This window comes from Theropithecus gelada, chromosome 10, assembly GCF_003255815.1.
Source record: "Theropithecus gelada isolate Dixy chromosome 10, Tgel_1.0, whole genome shotgun sequence".
Classification (NCBI taxonomy): domain Eukaryota; kingdom Metazoa; phylum Chordata; class Mammalia; order Primates; family Cercopithecidae; genus Theropithecus; species Theropithecus gelada.
In genome coordinates, this window is record NC_037678.1 from 86,272,489 (window position 1) to 86,291,739 (window position 19,251).

At 39.0% G+C, this 19,251-nt stretch overlaps 1 protein-coding gene across 4 annotated transcripts in view; it reads left to right on the forward strand.

Annotated features, from left to right (window-relative positions):
* MACROD2 (MACRO domain containing 2) overlaps positions 1–19,251 on the forward strand; it is a 2,143,045-nt gene that overhangs the window by 947,570 nt on the left and 1,176,224 nt on the right. The window lies entirely within an intron of this gene.

Below are 19,251 nucleotides of genomic sequence, written 5' to 3' on the forward strand. Positions count from 1 at the left end.
TAATCTCTGGGGTTTATGTGACTCATTCATATAAAAATAGAAAACATCAGTGTATATCTGATCTTATAATTGGCAGTATTCACTGATTTTATCTGTATAAAATATCTTTTATGATAGAACTAAAGATGTGACATGTCTTTGACAAATCACTGTACCTAATTAGAATGTTATGTTTCAAATATAATTTAAAAATATATAGGTGGATACATATGTATGTGCATATATGTATACATATGTGTATATACATATATGTACTTAGTGTGTATACATGTCTGTGTACCAATGTGTATAACTAAAAAAAAATTCTGTAGAGGAGTTGAACTACAACAGTGGAGATAAACTCATAATTTGTTTGCTATATCATGGACTTTGGAATCATCTGTTTTCAAATTTTAGTAATGCTATTTAACACCGCATAACCCTTAAGCAAACTACTCAACCTCTTTAAGCCTCAGTTATTTCATGTATACAATATGAATAACAATAGCTATTTATCAAACTGGATTATTATAAATAATAAAATGAGATTATTTATGTAAAGCACTTCTCACAGAATCTGTCACATAGTAAGTGCTCAATGGCATATATTACACATATTATATGCATAGTAGTAAGCTTGATGTGGCCTCCAGGGCCCCTGTAACACACAAACCAGTGGTGCAGATCGACACTAAAATAGATAGGAAATAGCTGGCTGCTGAGATTTAATAACTTCATTTATTCATTCCTTTGTTCCTAGCAGTAAATACTGCTCAGCCCTTAATATATACAAGCTCTGAGTGATGGTGGGCACAAACATTCCTAAAGCAGCTTTATTGTTGTTAAAAAGAGTTTGCCACCTGATTAGGAGAACTGTAGCAGTCGTAATGCAAGGTGACATTTACACAGGAGAAATACCACAGAGTGATATATGGTTTGGAAATAACGAAAATTATTTCTTGGAAGGGAGAGATTTGAAGAAAATGTTTTGGACATTTAGAATTCTGAGTCTTAAACTGGCTCTTAAAGCCAGAATTTCAAGAAATGGATAGAGGAAAGAGAGGCATTCAAAAAGAAAGAATAGCATGAGCAGAGAAGCAGGGAAAAGCACAGACTATTTTTAGGCAAATTGAAAAATAAGCAAAGGGATTACTATGAAGTCAAATTGCAAAGTCAAGCCATTGATGTCATGCTAAAGAGTTGGACTTCATCCTGTAAGCAAGGAGTAAGGAAAGGCAAGGTGATAAATAAAAGTGAGGAAAGCAAGTTCTGAGCAGCAGAATGACATCTGTGACCTTGAACATTTTACTTGACCTTTTTCTCCATTCATTTTCCTCCCCTACACAGCAAATGGATGGGACTAAGATCCCTTCCTGCCCTCACAGTCTAGGAGACCACTACATCCTCCAGACTCACTGTCATTCTATATCTACTGGAACATCCGAGTTCTCGTTGGTATACCCTCTCCAATGCTATTTACCTAGGCTCTACCCAATACTGTTGTCATATCGTTTAGACTCTACGTTTTTCTTCTCTGTGGATCTGCTTTTCATCCTCTGCAACAGGAACATGAGCTATATTTCATTCATTCACAGAAAGGTGTCCTACAAGCCCAGATCTCCAGCTCCTGAACCACTCCATCAGCTATGTTGAGATTCTTTCCTGGACCTCTTCCAACCTTCACCTCAAGTAGATGGGCATGGGCAGCTAATTCATTCTAGCACTTTCTCCATATTATTGCTTCTCTCCTAGGTTTTTTGTTGTGGTTTTGTTTTTGTTTTGTTGTTTTTTGACTTGGTACTTCCACTGTTCTGAAAGAATGCAAGCAGAAATATCAAAGAGGAACAAATAAGTAAGAATTACTGGGGAAAAGTGATGCCTTTATAAGAGTAAAACATTCTTCACTATAGATAAAGTATAATAAGGGGGAAATTTTATTCTTTTACTTGTGAGAATTATAAACATAGTTATATATGTGCTTTCTTCAAAAATCAAGCCATGTGTGGTGGCTCACGCCTATAATCCTAGCACTTTGGGAGGCCAAGGCAGGTGGATCCCTTGAGGTCAGGGGTTCAAGACCAGCCTGGCCAATATGGCAAAACCCCATCTCTACTAAAAATACAAAAATTAGCTGGGCATGGTGGCACGTGCCTGTCTACTAAGACAATTTTTTCAAGAGTATATAAATATCTAATATGCCAAAATATCATTCAATAATGAGATTCTGAAACTAATGTCACAAATTGGGTTCAATAAAAGAACAAGACTTTTTTTGTCTCCAAGTATAACGTGTTATTTCTTTCATAAGTCTTCTCAGGACTTAAAACTGCTTCTTTGAAGTATTCTTTAAAGCTTTCATCCTCTCTTGTCTTGTCATGGCTACAGTATTTGTTAATTAATTCAACAAATATTTTTAGGGTGCTGAGGTAAAGAAATAGATTAACATCCAGACATTGAAAAGTCCGCAAAAGGAAGGCTAACATGTAAATACAGAATTGTATGGAATGTGGTAGTGAAGTAGGAGGTGAGACTCAACTCTGGAGGTGGGACTTGGACACTGGACCAAATTGAGGACTAGCTAAAACAGGACCAGAGTGGAAGCAATTTTCCATAAGATACACCCACCAGTGTGCCATGTCAGTTTACCATTGCTATGGCAATACCTGGAAGTTACCACTCCTTTCCATGGCAATAACATGACAACCCAGAAGTTACCACCCTTTTCCTAGAAATTTCTGCATAATCTGCCCCTTAATTTGCATATAATTGAAAGTAGGTATGAATGAATGCAGGACTCCCTCTGAGCTGCTACTTGGGGCACACTGCCTATGGGATAGCCCTGCTCTGCAAGGAGCAGTGCCTCTGCTGCTGCTGCTGTACATTGCTGCTTCAATAAAAGTTGCAGTCTAACATCACCAGCTTGCCCTTGAATTCTTTCCTGGATGAAGCAAAGAACCCTCCTGAACTAAGCCCCAATTTTGGGGCTTGCCTGCACTGTGTCAGTAAGTGATAGAATAGAGCTCAGTATGTGGTCCAGGAGGGAGTGATCAGTCTGTCTGTGATGTCTCAAGGGGATTGACTGAGAAGGAAATTCACAAAATTCACAAATGAGGCTTTAAAAAGTAAATTAGAATTTGCTGGGTCAAAAATGGAGAAAGTATGGCCCAGGCATAAAGAATAGAAAGTGCAAAGACAAAGAAGGAAGTTAGGATATGGTGCAGAATTAAGTATGGCTTGTAAATGGGTGTCAAGTGATGGGTCGTAAGAGCAGAAATAGATGATAAAGGGCTTTTCATGTCCAACAAGAGTTTGGATTTTGACTGTTGATTCCCATTTGTTTGTTGTAAGTCTGTTTTTGTTTTTGCCTTGTATTCATTATTTTGGGGACAATTCCTCTTTTAGGCATTTGTTGAAAGAAGGCTCAAGACCTTCTCCCAAGAGAAAGACGCTCACGTAGTTACTTTTGCATATGAACACATCCATGAACTTGGAACCCAAGTTTCAAACCACTGCAAAAAGTCACTGAAGTCATTGACAATTATTGGGCAGGGAAACCACATAATCAAAAGTGTATTGTCAGCCAGGCACAATGGCTCACGCCTGTAATCCCAGCACTTTGGAAGGCGGAGACGGGCAGATCACCTGATGACAGGAGTTCAAGACCAGCCTGGCCAATATGGTGAAACCCTATCTCTACTAAAAATACAAAAATTAGCTGGGCGTGGTGGGCACCTCTAATCCCAGCTACTTGGGAGGTTAAGGCAGGGGAATCGCTTGAGCCCGGGAGGCGGAGGCTGCAGTGAGACTCTATCTCAAAAAAAAAAAAAAAAAAAAAAGAGCATATTGTCAGCCATGGATGGTGGCTCATGTCTATAATCCCAGCACTTTGGGAGGCCAAGGCGGGCAGATCACCTGAGGCCAGGAGTTTGAGACCAGCCTGGCCAACATGACAATTCCCCGTCTCTATTGAAAATACAAAAATTAGCCGGAATTGGTGTCAAACACCTGTAGTTCCAGCTACTTGGGAGGCTGAGGCACGAGAATTGCTGAATCACTTGAACCCAGGAGGTGGAGGCTGCAGTGGGCTGAGACCATGCCACTGCATTCTAGCCTGGGCGACAGAGCAGACTCTGTCTGCCAGGACAAAAAAAAAAAAAAAAAAAAAAAAGTATATCTTCAGAGTGAACCCTTGCAGGAATGTGGAGAATCTATTAGAAGGGATGAGACTCATGTTAGGGAAAATAGGAATTTATTTCAATATTTCAGCCAAGAGATGAAGGTCTACGATAAGGTGGCAGCAAATATTTGTTTTTAATTTGGCTTCTGTTTGTGTTGTCTGTTTATTGAGGAGACAGTACTACAAGAGTTAAATGTGTAAATGGTGTTATTACTGAAGTAGTGATTTCAGATATAAATGTAGCTTCATGAGGAAGGATGAAGCATTCAGAGGGCATGATGGATTTGAAGTGTCTATGGGTTAGACCACTGCAGGTATGGATCAGCAGGTCAAAAGAGATGTCAAAAATGATTTAAAATATATTCTGTATCTCCACATAGAGGTGGTAGATTTAATAGTGTGAGGGGATGAGATCTTAGTGGTGAAAAAGCATAAATTAAGAAGATTTACAGGCATCAGGCTGGAAGATTGCTGGAGCTTATTCCCTATCTCAGGAATGTAAGCCTTAACTCTCTTGGTAACTACTGCTCTGTGTTGGTACCAGGTTTGTGAATGATCAAGCCACTGACAGAAGATTTCTTTCTAAGAGTGAGAGCCTTCCCAGGGCTTCGAATCTGGTTAAGTGAAAGATGGAGAAGATGGTAAATTTTAAGGAACCATTTGATGGATGTTATTAGGTCACAAACTTGACATTCATAAAGCTAATAGGCCTATCTTTTATTGCAAGCTACCTGAGGTTGGGTATATTTTTACCTGGATGAAAAGCCCGATGCTGATACTGGTTAACTGGATGTTAAAGCCTGATGCTGATACTTACCTTTCTGAACCTAAATTTCTCCATCTGTAAAATGAAGTATACACACCTACTGAAAGAGCCAAGCAGAGGGAATGAGATAACCTAGTTAGCCACCTGTATAGCTGCGGTGCAAAGAAGCTGTTGAATAAGGAATTGGACCTGGAAACTCTGACCTACCTCTTTAAGTTTTCTAATAAACCTTCCAGATCTAACTAGTCAATCAATGACCTATTTCGATTCTCAGAACTGCCACTGCTTCTACCTATCTGAAAAGACAGGAATGTGAAAATCTGTTTTAGAACTACATTTTATGTTTAGCTAATTTTTGTTTTCCTTACTCTATGATCTGTACGTTTGGGGTGAAATGATTATATTGTGGCCACTTTAGAATGTCCACTCTCTTTGGGAATTAAAAAGTAATTACAATTTCTTGAACTGCCTTATCCTACTGCCTAGTACAGTGACAGCTTTATTGTAGATTCTTCAATATGCATTTTTTTCTTGAGAACCTTTGGAATTCTAGCCATATCATGCTAATGATACTCAGCCTCATCAAAGTCTCGCTGATCTCTTTTCTATACTTGAGATATTAAATGAAACTCTCTTTTGAGAATGTTTGAACTGGAAGGGGAGACTTCAGAATTCATTTAATCTACTTCATTTTATAGGCCACAAACTATTCATTTTAAGTTTGATGTGCTCCAGACCTGATCACATTTTCCTCTCTATTCTTATGTCAGAGTTAAAAGAATGTTAGCTATGCACTTTCCACTTACACATTAATATAGAGCCCAGACTACAGGGAGAATTGAAGACTTGAAGTGGGGAAGAAGATTGGGGAGCAGAATTACAGTGTGTTATATAGTACTGCAGCCCCTCGAGGGAGCTGTAATTAATGTGTGCAAGGAAAACACTGCAAGGAAACTAATTTAAAGAACATACTGAAACAATTTTCTCCTGGCTTTTCAAAACAAATGAAGAAAAAAAGAAATCGCCATCAAGTTTTGAGGAAGCATGAAGAATTCCAGCAGAAAGGAAATTTGTTGAGAGCCTGAGAAGGGGCTGCTAATAATAGCTGGTTAGAATGTAAAGCCTCTTTTAAACTTAGGCTTCCTCCACCATTTGTCAGAGCTCTGTGGTCCCTGGTCCATTCATTAAGCATTTCACATGCATGTCACTTTCATTGTGGGTCAGAGTTTGGTTACAACCCACTGACTGCTCTTTCTTTGCATCTTGGAGACTCAGTTTTTTACGCCAGTTGATATCCCACTGGCCTTTCCTTTCTGCTTTCCTGCTTATCCTTTTTTATCCTAATCTTGTTAGGTAACTCCAGAGTTTAGAATGCCTTGTGATGGCATATCACTTGATATTGATGCTGTGAATTCCCTAGAGCGAAGTCTTCCCAATTTTTTGCCTACAACCCATAATAAGAATTTCATTTTCAATCCAACCCAGTACACACATACATATGTGATTGAAAATTAAAGTTTCATGAAAAAATACTGTGTGTGATATGCTTTGATACTTTTGCTTCTCTTCAACTCTATTTCATTTATTTAGGAACAAAGAAACATCAAAACTCATTGAAGAGGGCCATTTGATTCTCAGTTCTAATCCCAGTGAGTACACTTTACACAATGAGGTCTTCAGACCATCTGCAACAAATCACTTGAAGGTGTCTGGTCCCAAACCCTCCCCCAGACCTACTGAATGAGAGTCCATATTGGCAACTTCTAGGAATCCATAGTTTCACCAGTTCCTTGGTGTGGTTTTAAAGGTTAAAAACTAGCCCCAGATCTTAACATCTTAACATTATCTACTCACAGAAAGCTATCTCCTTTACTAGTTGATTTTTTTTTTCTTTAGTGTAACTATCAATGGTTAGAGCAAAGGCTCTGATCACTTTTTTTTCCCCCTTCTAGAGACAGGGTCTTGCTCTGTTGCCCAGGCTAGAGTGCAGTGGCATGATATTGGCTAACTGCAGCCTCAACCTCCAGAGCTTAGGTGATCCTCCTGCCTCAGCCTCCCACGTAGCTGGAACTACAGTGCATGCCACTATGTTCAGGTAATTTTTAATTTTTTTTTTGTAAAGACAAGGTCTAACTATGATGCCCAGGCTGGTCTCCTGGCTGCAAGTGATCCTTCTACCTCAGCTTCCTAAAATGCTGGGATTGCAGGTGTGAGCCACCAGACCTGGCCAGGGTTCTGATCTCTGAATTCCCCCTTCTTCTTGCTGATATAGACCAGCTCAAAAGGTGCTAGAAACCTTGAACATCTAGTAATACCTTATTATATGCCAGATGCTATTCTAAGTGTATTGTATGAATTAAACTTCACAATAAACAATGTTTTGTGTGTGGCACTATTGACCCATTTTAGAGATAGGGAAACTGAGGCATGAGGCAGTCTAATTTTTCTGAAATTACATTGCAAGCAAATGACAGCACTGGGATTCAGATCTAGGCATTTTGACTCTAGAGCCCATAATCTTGACCATCACCCTCTCTAATTCTTCACTTAGCATGAAACAGGAGATAGTGATTAGCCCTATTTGTCACTGAGAGTCTTAGGTGATTTCACCAACCTACAGTGTGCTACAGGAAGATAAATTAGGGGGTCATTTGGTCCCATCTCTACTGCGTACCCATCCTTGGCTCTAGGGATCTAATGATTATTCTTCCTCCACTTGTCTGTCTGTCTTAAGGAGGAGGGAGAGTAGCAGCTTTCTGCCGTTATCTCTAGCTTTGACTCATTGTCTTCTGTCAGACTAACATAACTCAAGCCTATAATAAAATTCAAACACTTCAAATACAGCAAACTTAATATTTAGTAATTATTATATCATATAACAAATGCTCTTATGGATCATTAAATTCATTATATCTAAATATTCAAATGATTCTGACCACACAAATGATTCTGACAAGACAAAGGGATAATTTAAAGTATATATTTAGAGCAAAATGGCCTTCAAAAGTCATTATTAAAGAAACTTTGTCAAGTTTCCTGTTGGGGCATGCCAGCTAGTCTTCAAGGGAATTTTCTAGCATTTCCTCTAACACATGCCACGGTAAGAGGAGACCAATAAAGAAGAGCTGAATTCTGAAGGATGACTTCAGACAATAACCATTAGAGGTGAATTGCGACTGTTGAACAGGTAGAGAGATAAGGAACAGATTTCTGGTCAGAGAGTTCAACGTATGTGACGACTAAGGCATGAAGGATTATGTTGTCTTCAAGAGCTGGAACTGAGAGAAGGGAAAAAAAATCACACAAGGTGAGACAAGGAAAGACTGAGTTGAGTTGAGAAGTTTCTTACAAGCTTACAAACTTGGGTCTACTCTTCTCTACACTCAGCTGTGTATGAAAGAGACCTGTCAGGTTCTCACTGTGGGGGCTCATCCATGCCCCCAGTTTAAGACACTTGCCCCAGATATACTCCAGCGTTTTAGATGGCTTGGGGCTTGCAGTTGGCTCATACACGTAAAGTATCCAGAAGTACTTGCCAGGATGAGTACACAAATTCTGTCTCTCTTCTACAGCCCTGTTCAGTTAGGAATAAAGATGGAAGTGAGGGTTGTGATAGCTGTGTATGTGCGTGTGGCCGTGTGAGTGTGTTAGTGTATGCATCCCTGTGTGCATGCACTTAAATACATTTATATGTGTATGATAGAAAGATCCATGTTTCAGACAGGATACTAAGATAGAAAGTTAAGTAGAAATGTTATAATTTTGTTTCTGCTTTCTATTATTTACCTGTCAGGTGTTTGTCTCAGTTCTTGAACCAATAGGCTTTTAGTTACTATGGTTATGATAATGCTAAAACAAACATTGTTTATGGATTGTACTTTATATCTCAAAAGTTTCCAGTATCCTTATTTATGTATGATTTGAATTTTTTCTTAACCTATGAAAAAGGCTGGGTGCCATGGCCCACACCTGTAATTCCAACACATTGGGAAGCCAAGGCAGGAGGATTTCTTGAGGCCAGGAGTTCAAGACCAGCCTGGGCAACACAGCAAGACCCCATCTCAACAAAAAATTTAAAAAATTACCCAGGTGTGGTGGCACATGCCTGTAGTCCCAGCCACTCACAAGGCTGAGGCAAGAGGATTATTTGAGCCCAGGAGTTTGAGGCTGTTGTGAGTTATGATCACATCATTGCGTTCTTGCCGAGATGACAGAGTGAGACCCTGTATCGAAATACTTTTTAATTAAAAAAATTAAAAATTCCATATGAGACTAGCCGTTGGTGTGCCTTCCCAGCTGCCCTACCCCCACCCTATGTAAGACTATGATTTGTAATATGTTTCTTCATGTTTATTTTGAGTATTAATAATGTAATCTTATCATATTCACCCTGATAGGACACTTTAGCGTTTGTTTAATGCACCATTTGGGGGAAGAATTAACCAACAACCAAGATTTGAATACAGCTTGGTCCTGGGCCTCCTTGGGCCATAGCACCAGGCAGCTGTAAGTGGTGCTGGAATAATTTCTCTTTAGCCGCAGATACCGCATACTCTAAGCAATTTGCAGCCTTCCTTCTATAAGAGCTGTTTCTGAAAGGAAATTCCCCAAGCCCAGCTCTTCTGGGTATCTTCATTTCAGCTCTGAAGCGCTTACTCTTTGTAGCTGAAATATGGAGAACTATTGTATTTTTGGTTCCCTAACTCAGAGGAAACATGCACGGAATTTGCTGTAATAACTGATCTGAGTTGGAGTGTTTGATTCCTGACACAGAGTGGAGGAGAGCATTGTGAGGGGACATTTCATTCAAGATTGTTCTGTTAAGTGAGAGGGAGGTGAACTGCTCACAGTCTATGTCAACGAGCATTTCCCTTATGATATTTAGTGTGTGGTAGTAATGCATATTTAAGCTTATTTATAACAATGTTTGCAAAATTCCAAACTTGGAGTAGAACTCTAGATCATAGTGGCCAAAGAAACTGACTTTGCTTGTGAGCAAGTTGGATCAAGATCTATATGAGAGCTTTGGGGCCAAGGGAAATAAAGCATCGTCCCAAGAAGGAAGACTTTGCCTTGACAATACACTCTCTTACAATGTGATTCTCCTAAGAAACCATAAAAGAGCAGTTAGGGATCCATCCACGCATTTTAATATTTGAAGAGTTTCAGACTGACTGCATGTTTGACAGCTATAGGAATTTTATTTTTATAAGAATTTATCTATAAAAATAAAAGGATATCTACTATCTCTAAATCTATGTATCCGAGTTTTAAAAATATAGCTTCTCTTTAGCTTTTGCTAGCGTATGCTGTCAGACTCCTTCATGCTGCCAGACTCATCCAAAAAATTAATTCTTCTAATGCATGCCGTATTTCATGTTGTTTTGGCTGCTTTTGTACATTATGAAGAAAACAGGGAAGATAATGGTTTTCTTTTCCAATTTAATGTATACATGTGATAGAGAAATGTAAGGATGTTGCACACCCAGAGGATCAAACCTAAAATGGCAATAGATTTGACTGCGTTTTTAAAAAAAAGAATCCTATTTTATGTAATCTGGACAATAAGGCACACATGGCTGGATTAGAAATATTGTGTTTTTAAGATCTCTTTCTAATTCTTACTTTATAACCATAAAAAAATGAGGCTGTGTGTTGTTGCAGGAAGTCTTATTGCAAACACATGTGCATGTTTGTGAGCAGTTTGTAAATTTAGCTCTAGAAAGGTGTAACAATAAAATGGAATTGAATTTAGCCATGGCTCTTATGAGTGTGAGTAAAGTATGCATGTGGAAACCTAAGACATTAATGAAATCAGCATAGACTTTAATGGCATTCTGGTGTCTTCAAAAGATCGCCACCAAATAAAGCTTAATGTGTCAAAATGGAAGCCCCAAGTAAGACAAATGTGGGAAGAAGTTCAAGGAACAGAAACTATTTGGGGAAGATGATTTGAATGTCTTCCAAAACCTTCGAGAAGCATTAAGCTCAAGCTCAGCCCTTTATCTTTGACAAATACCACACTGTGTATCTGCTTGTTATTTCGTGGTCCTGTTGCTCCTGTCAGCTTGTTAAATGGAACTCTGGTTCCATTCGGGAGATGATAATGTGGTAATCTCTGTGCTTTGCTCGCCTAGGCGTCCAGAGGAGCGGCTGTGCCCGACTGTGTGAGGCCGCCCAGTGCCAAGGGTAACCACTGGCACCTGCGTTGATGGCAAGCAGTCTGCAGCAACAGATTGAAAATGTTCTTTTCAGATCTTTAGATTGGAACTTGAGCTTTACTTTTAAAAGTTTTATGTCCACAGCACGGTTGACAAAATAAATTACTAAACCAATTGCTTTGGGAGCTTCCAAGCCGTGACATTAAGGTAGCTGCGAGTCATCATTCTTGACGAAAGGCGAAGGAGCAGCTTCAGAAATTGCGTGTGTCTGAGGGAGGTTGGGCAAAATGTGTAAGTCTGCAGACCTAGGGTAAACAGGTCTCATTTCTAAGCATTTATTTTCAGGAAGGGAAAAAAAGAGCTGTTCATTCTCAAATTCAGACTTATTTTATATTAATCACAGGGAAATGGGTACCCCATTTAATGACATTGTTCATTCTCACAGAGAAATATTTGCAGTGAAAATGCAAAACACTGTTTTTCTCTGCTGAGGCTCCTCATCCTGTGGTGCCCACTTTACTCTCCCAGCAGAGAATGGAGAAAAACACCAAAGGCAGCACCATGAAATGCAGGGCTGTTAATTCCCAACTCCGTCATATTTCTGCCCTCCTTCCCATTTGGGGAGCTGAACTGAGCCATCAGAACTTTCCTTTTACACTCCCTCTAGAATACAAGTCCTGACAAAATTAAAGGGCTTTATACCCCTAAAGCCTCGGAAATTCTACAGGGTAGGGTAAGGGTAGGGATGGGGTTGAAGGGATGAGAAATTCATAGGTTAAAAACAAAAACTTTGGAGAAAAATCCAGGCTCTGCCAATTACTATCAGTGGGACCTCAGCTAGTTCCTTAGATGTCTGGCCCTCTGCTTACTTGTTTGTGAAATAGAAATGACCATCCTGCCTCATGTGCTTGTTGGAAACATATGAAACAAGATAACTTCAGGAGCAAAGTGATTTATATCTGCAATATTGAAATGGATAAAAAATAAAATAGATATGTGAGTGCATAGATGATAAATATGTCATAAAACAAAGGCAGCAAAATGTTAGCAATTGTAAGGAGAGATGTGGGCGTATGCATGTTATATAATTCTCTCAACTTTTCTGTGCATTTGGAAGCATCTTAATCAGGAGGAAGCGATTTAGAAGGGCAAGTCTTTTTCATGTAGGTATAATTCCTGCATTCCCTGCCTCTAGTTAAATTCCAGATGTAGGCACATGGCCATACTGAACCTTAGCAGAGACTGGAAAAAAAAATATATCTTTTTCATGGACCACTGTCAGCTCAGCTAAAATTTAGGAATTTTGTTTCCAAGGAAGAGAGATATTGGGGAAAAGTAGGCACCTTGATTGGTCACGCAAACTTAACTCTCTGTGGCACATACTACATGCCAAATAACAAATGGTGCCATTCCTATTAAGGAAGGGAAGCGATGCCTGCCTCTTTTCTTCCTCAGGGTGGAGTGTCCTGCCAAGTCTCCCGTTGTTCCCTGGGTGACCCAGGGGGCTTATTGCTTCCATCCCTGCTCAGCTGGTTTTGCATTTCCGTGGCAGCATTTTACCCCACCCTCCATTGTGCATCCTAGATTCTCTCCAGAACCCTTCCCAGTGGAGGCCTGAGGTTAGCTTTTGTGTGACATGGGGTCTCTATTCTTCCATGTATTTAAGCTCAAAATGTTTCCTTATGGCGGAATGCTCTTAAAAGTCTTCAATATTATTAACTCTTTGAAAGCAGTGTTGTGTGAAACCAGCTGATTGTTCCATTGTGGGTCCCATAGGAAGGAGTTCTGTTGTCTATGGCTCCTCCTCATTGCCTTCTTGGTGGGCATGCCCTATGAAGCAATGCAGGGAGGCCTCCATGATAGTGCAGGCACTTGGCCTTTGATTTCCACCCAGGGAACTCCCTCCACCTGTCTATGAGAGAACTGTGTTGTGGAAGCTCACCAGGAACCCTGTGGAAGACCAACACATAGAATAGACAGAGGAAGACAAACCAAAACACACCGACCACAACAAATACAAGACAACAAACAGCAATAACATTGAGAATAGGAAGGTCATCATGGAGGAGAACCAGGACAGAGTTACATCCACAAAACCCAAAAGAAGAAAAAAAAATCAAGAAAGACTGGTCAATGGCATATAAAACTACTCAGTGACTAAAAAAAGATAAGGGCTGGTTGTTGTCTTTTAGTTGGTGATTTTAACAAAGAGCCATTCCAGGGAAGAAGTGAGGGCAAAAGTCAAATTTCACTAGGATGAAGAAGACAGAGAGGTAAAGGAGGGAAGATAGTAACTATGTAGGAATTCAGCAGCAAAAGGAAGGAGAGGTTTGTGGTCACAAGGGTAATGTGGTATAGGGAAGGGTTTTGTTTTGTTTTGTTTTTGTTTTTGAGACAGGCTCTCACTCTGTTGCCCAGGCTGGAGTGCAATGGTGCAGTCTTGGCTCACTGCAGCCTCGAGGTTCAGGTGATCCTCCCACCTCAGCCTCCCGAGTAGGTGGAACTACAGGCACACACCACCATGCCTGGTTAATTTTTGTATTATTTTTGTAGGAATAGGTTTTTGCCATGTTGAGCAGGCTGGTCTCCAATTCATGGATTCAAGCGATCCACCTGCCTTGGCCTCCCAAAGTGCTGGGATTACAGGCATGAGCACCTGGGCTAGAAAAGGTTTCTCATGATGAGAAAGACTTGAGTGTGATCAAATGCTGATTAGAAGGAACCAGAGAAGAGGCAGAAGTTAATGATACAGAAGAGATAGGAAGAAGCTGCTAGAGAGAGGTTGCTTAGAAAGAAGGTAAGACGAGGTACCTTCCAGGCAACCGGAGGAGGGATTGGCCTTGGCTAGAAGGATTCCTCTTGCATTGGATCGGAGGGTAGGCATATGTCATGGTTTGCATGTAGGTCAGCTGGCACACGGTAGAATTGTTACTGCTTTATTTAGTAAATGTATTCCTCTAAAGTCATCTGCAATCATATCGCATTAGCTCTTTTTGTGACACTGTTGTTTTTTTTCTGGAGTTTATTAGCAAATGACAAACATTTCATTATCAGCTCCTGCTAAACAATGTCTCCTCTAGCCCACACTTAGGCATTTCTGAAACCAAGTTCAAGTCCTAACATTTATTTTCATTGAAGTTTATACTATTAGATTTAGAACATGTTTCCAATTTGTCAAAATCTTTTTATATTTTAATTGAACTCACAACATATCACTAATGTGTTTCAGTCTTGTGTTACCCATACATTAAACAATCAGCTGTATGTCTTCATTTAAAGAACTGTCTTTAGCTCTATTTTACTTTTATTTCATCAACTACTCTCTTCCCCAACCTTGAGACTCAAGGGAAGAAAAATTAAACTGAATGCTTTGATGGTAACTGATAAAACCTTTCGTCCTAAGGAGTCCTCCCAAATTGGATTAAGTGGATTCATTTGTGTTTTGCGGTGTTTATATTTGAGGGAGACAAGGATGTGAAAACTCTCACTCTCTCTGTGTTCGTTCTCACAAATAGATGGATACCGTCACTTTTCAAGGCTTGTCCATCTGGAATGCATCACAAACACATTGCTGGGAAAGTAAAAGTTCCAGAAAGAGCCTCGTTTTCCCCTGGAACTGTGAAATTGAGTGGCCTAGTTCCCTCCTCCATGTTATTGTAAATTCACAGGAGTGTAATATAAGCTACATTTTTAACCATTTGGGATAGCTTATGATTGAATAATGCTTCCTGCCAGACATGTTTTCCCTTTATTTATCACTTACTCTTCTCTCTAATTTCAGCAACAGCAATTGCTGATTATGAAAATGACTCTAATTGTTCAACCTCTCATAACCACATTTAACTACCAAAAACAATCTATCTGCTACTTTGAAAAGCTGTTAAACAGGCAAGCAATTTATTCCTGCCTTCTTGCAAGCAACCAGGAACAGGGCCACGTTCTCTTTGTTCCTTGCATTGCTTTGGAACCATGAGTGCCTCTTTCTAACTTGAATCAAAATCTGCTTGTTCCTAACTGCTGCCTTTGCAATCAGTAATTTGACTCAGTGGGCTTAATTCAAAGCAGGCACTCACATTCTTTAGACTCTTTGTCAGTCTTCCAGGAAATCAAGTTGAACAACAAAAACAAACAAACACCGGCCCTAAATTAAACCAGATAGGGAGGAAGAAATGTCAATGAATGAAGAAGCAAAATAACAAGAAGAGTCAGGAGAAATAAATAGAAAACATTTCGAGACTCCACCTGCCGTGGCCCCATTAGCCCCTCCTTTACCTTCCTTTCCTAGAGGAAATCAAAGCAACTCCTATGAGCAATCATTCTAGTCAGCTTCCAGACTTCCAGAGCCTGCTGAATCTAGCTCCTCCCACCCTGCCCCCAGCAGGTGAGCACACCTGGGATCGCTGCAGGCTGGCATTGCTTCGTGATTTCTCTGCATCTCAAACAGCCGGCAGCCCTGCAGAAACCTCTTCCCTTTGCTGAAATAAAGTAGATGAATTAATTCCCTTTTGAGTTAACCCCCGCCTGGTTCCCCTCAGTAACTACTGGTACTGGGATAGAGGAAGGAGTTGGCAGTTCTCTTAGAAAAACCAAATAGTTTTCCTTCTTTGTGATGTGCTCAACTTTCTCTTGCCCCAGGCTTGAAAATACAGGCCTTGTGTTTAACTTTCCTTGTGTGAATAACCAGGGCTTAACAAGATGATAGTGGGTTACCATAAATTGTTACAGAGGCACTCCAAATCTAAAACAGAGATGTTCCCTGGTAAATCTGATTTTATTTTGTTATGTTATGTTATTTATGTTATTTTATTTATGTTATTTATGTTACTTAGTTATGACCAATGTAAATAGGTCAGAGGGTGTTCCTTTCTGAATACGCTTTAACCAGATATGTTGGAAAACTATTATGTATTGTTTATTTTAATTTCATTAAAAATGTTCTCAGGTTTTAAGTGTGATTTCTTAGCGCTCTAATTTTTTCTTCTTTCTTAAAATAACTTATTGAAGACAGAACTTTTTCAAGGTATTTATAGATATATCTGAGGTATTCATGATTTATATAAAATGTATAGGTGAAGAGTTACCTTCTAGTATAGGCCTTAAGCATGTTGTCATAGCTATGTGCAGTAAAGTTGATATTAAGTGTATTTAATATTGCTACCATTTCTTCTAATCGTTGAATTTTCTCTGGAATAAAGCTGCAGTGTAATGAATGCAATTAATAAAAAATAGAAGGGTTATTTGTAACTGGAAAATGGGAAAGCACTTTGTTCATTTATGGTAGAATATTTAATTGGGGTTCCCCCACACACGCACCTTAGGAAAGTCACTTGTTCTTTAGGTTTAAAAATAGTAATTCAACTTCACACAATCCTTAACTCTTCAAAATTTTTAAGGAATTAAGGGCAAAAAACCTAGATATGTTCTACAACTTTGGTGATAATAAACATGAAATATGGAATCCAATTTTTGAAGAATATAGCCTGTCATCCCTTTAAACCACGACCATTTTTACATAACGTATAGACTTAGAAAAACTGGTGAGTCCACTCTGTGCTGTGGTATATATTGCTAGTGTATTGGATCTGTGTATTGAGTGTTTTGGGAGCATATTGACATTATGGGCAATGCAGTTATTTCCCATGACATTTTAAAAATCCATTTCTGTATTACATATTCCAATCTAGTGAAAATTAGATCTACTCTATTTAGATTTGGCATCCAACACTTGTTGGCCATGGCATGTGATGTAATTTAAACTGCTCACGTACGTTTAGGAGGAGATTGATTTATAGCCGTCTTTGCCTGAGACAAGCACAATTTAAACTAATTCTTATTGATCCAGAAACATTTAAGATTGGTTTTGAAAATTCTCAAGAATACAGAGCTTTGGATACATCTGAGCCATTTTGCTAAGCATAACTGTCACGTATATAAAAGCATGAAACTGTTAATACTTATCCTTCTTTGCCTTGGCGTCTTTGTTAGTCATTGCATACCTAAAGGCTAATTTCTGCTCCAGATGCTGTGATGTCTGCCCAGCTGGCCCAGCTGTTAGGATATATGCTATTTGCAAATGGCAACATAAATAGCATATCCAGAATATTTTGCAGGCTGGGGCTTTGCCATTAAAGGCTAAGATATATTTAGTGTTAGGGATAATTGTTTGGTATATTGTAACCAGAATAGAGCTAACAGAATGCGAATGGGTCTAGCAGAGTGACTCATAAAATAGTCAAATGAAGAAATTATTTACTCAGACATTTCCATATTAGCATGTAATGTGCACTACAAATTGGATTTCCTGTGAATGTTCAACCATTGTGTGCAGAGTTTGTAAAGGTGTCTGATATTGCCAATGTATCATTTAAGAAGACCAAATTGCATCAGATTCTCTAACCAAGTCTTGTTTAGCATCTGAAGGAGTAGTTCTTCTAATTATTTTCTGATTGCAGGATAGCCTTGTCAGAAATGCTCAACTTGGAGTTGGTAAGAGTTGGGTTCTAAATTCTAGCAATTTCTATGACGACCCAGTGACATTAAACAAATCTCCCATCTTTCCTAATATTTTCTATTTCTAGTTTCTCAACTTATAATATTGAAGATACTTGCATTTTAACTGTGTTTGTGCTTTGTCAAAGAAAGGTGCTTTATACATGGTCTAGGTCTATTTGCTTTCCAACTTTTCCCCAAGATCTTCTGTCTTTCGATGTATAGTTTTTTCTTGTTTTTTTTTTTTTTTTTTGTATGTTTCTGTTTTTAGTTACCTAAGTATTCATGAAGTGATTAGAATGCAACAATTACATGGCTTCTTAAGCACCCCTAATTTAGATAAGCATTTCTAAGTAGGACTTCTAATATGCAAGGCAAAGAATATTCTAGAACTCAGTTAAGTTTGTTTTTATATTCCAAATTATTTTATTGTTACATCTAAAAAACAGTGGTGTCTGCCCTTATCTGATTCTGGATGCTGCTAAATATACTGCTGGACCAAAATTTGATTCATTAACTTTTCTGGATCTTAATCTTTTAAAGGTGCAGTATGTCCATTGAATCTACAGCTTTACCAAAGCCCCTGACAAAGCACTGGTATCCACAAGGAGAGGCAAATGTTGATATGCAGCGACTGGAACTGATTTTTATCCATGTGGATGGTACCAGACTAAGAAAATTATCCATCTGGGCCATGTAATCTGTCTTTCCAGAAAATCACTAAACTACATATCTAATAACACAGTCAGTGAGATCATTTCCTTTTCTTGAGTAATTTCCTCATTCGGTAGGGATTTTAAAAGCCTAGGCGCATTTTGAGCATATGGTTCAGGAACATTATTTTAAAATGTGAATTATCAATAGAATTTCAATACAATTTAAATAAAATAACTTACTTCCTAAGTGTTACAAATATAAGCAGGATACTTCTACAAAGGCTTTTGCTTTTGAGTCAGAGTTAGGAGCTGGAGATTAAAAGCTTTTCTTCAGTGTTGTTAGAGCATGGTGCATCATTCTCAATTGCCAGCGGTCAATTCTCTCTAGACACAGTTGATCGCTTCTCCCACATGAAACAATTTCTTGAATTGTTTGAATTGTACTTGAATTCCTCTAACCTCGCTGGCTGTTTCTTCCCGATCTCTTTTGCTGGTTCCCACTTGTGTCACTCCCCACTCATTACTGAAGAGCCCTAAAGTTCTGTCCTTGAACTCCTTACCTATCAACGATCATCCTTGCTTATCTCAGCTAGATTGAGGGCTTTGTATATTGATCAATTACAGATTTGTATCTCCAGCCCAGAACTGTCTGCTGAATTTCTGACTTGTACATTCTGCTGCCTACTCAGTATCTCCACTTGGATTTCTAGTAAACATCTAAAATGTGTCATCTCCAAAACTGACTTTCTAATTTAGCACGACACTTACTTTCAAAAACTACATGCACACCTTCTGTAGTTTCCTGCCTCTTAGGTCACAGCAACTCTATTCTTCCATAGTTCAAGCCAAAATTGTTGGTGACCTCCTTGACTTAATACAAATATACGTTTGGCCCCTGCCCTGGCTCCTGACACAGAGCACATAAAACTCACATACATTTCTAAGTGATAGGGTGACAGGAGCTTACTTTCTGTATAAAGTCTCTTAGAGAAAATCCTGTTAGTGCTACCTTAAAAATGTCAT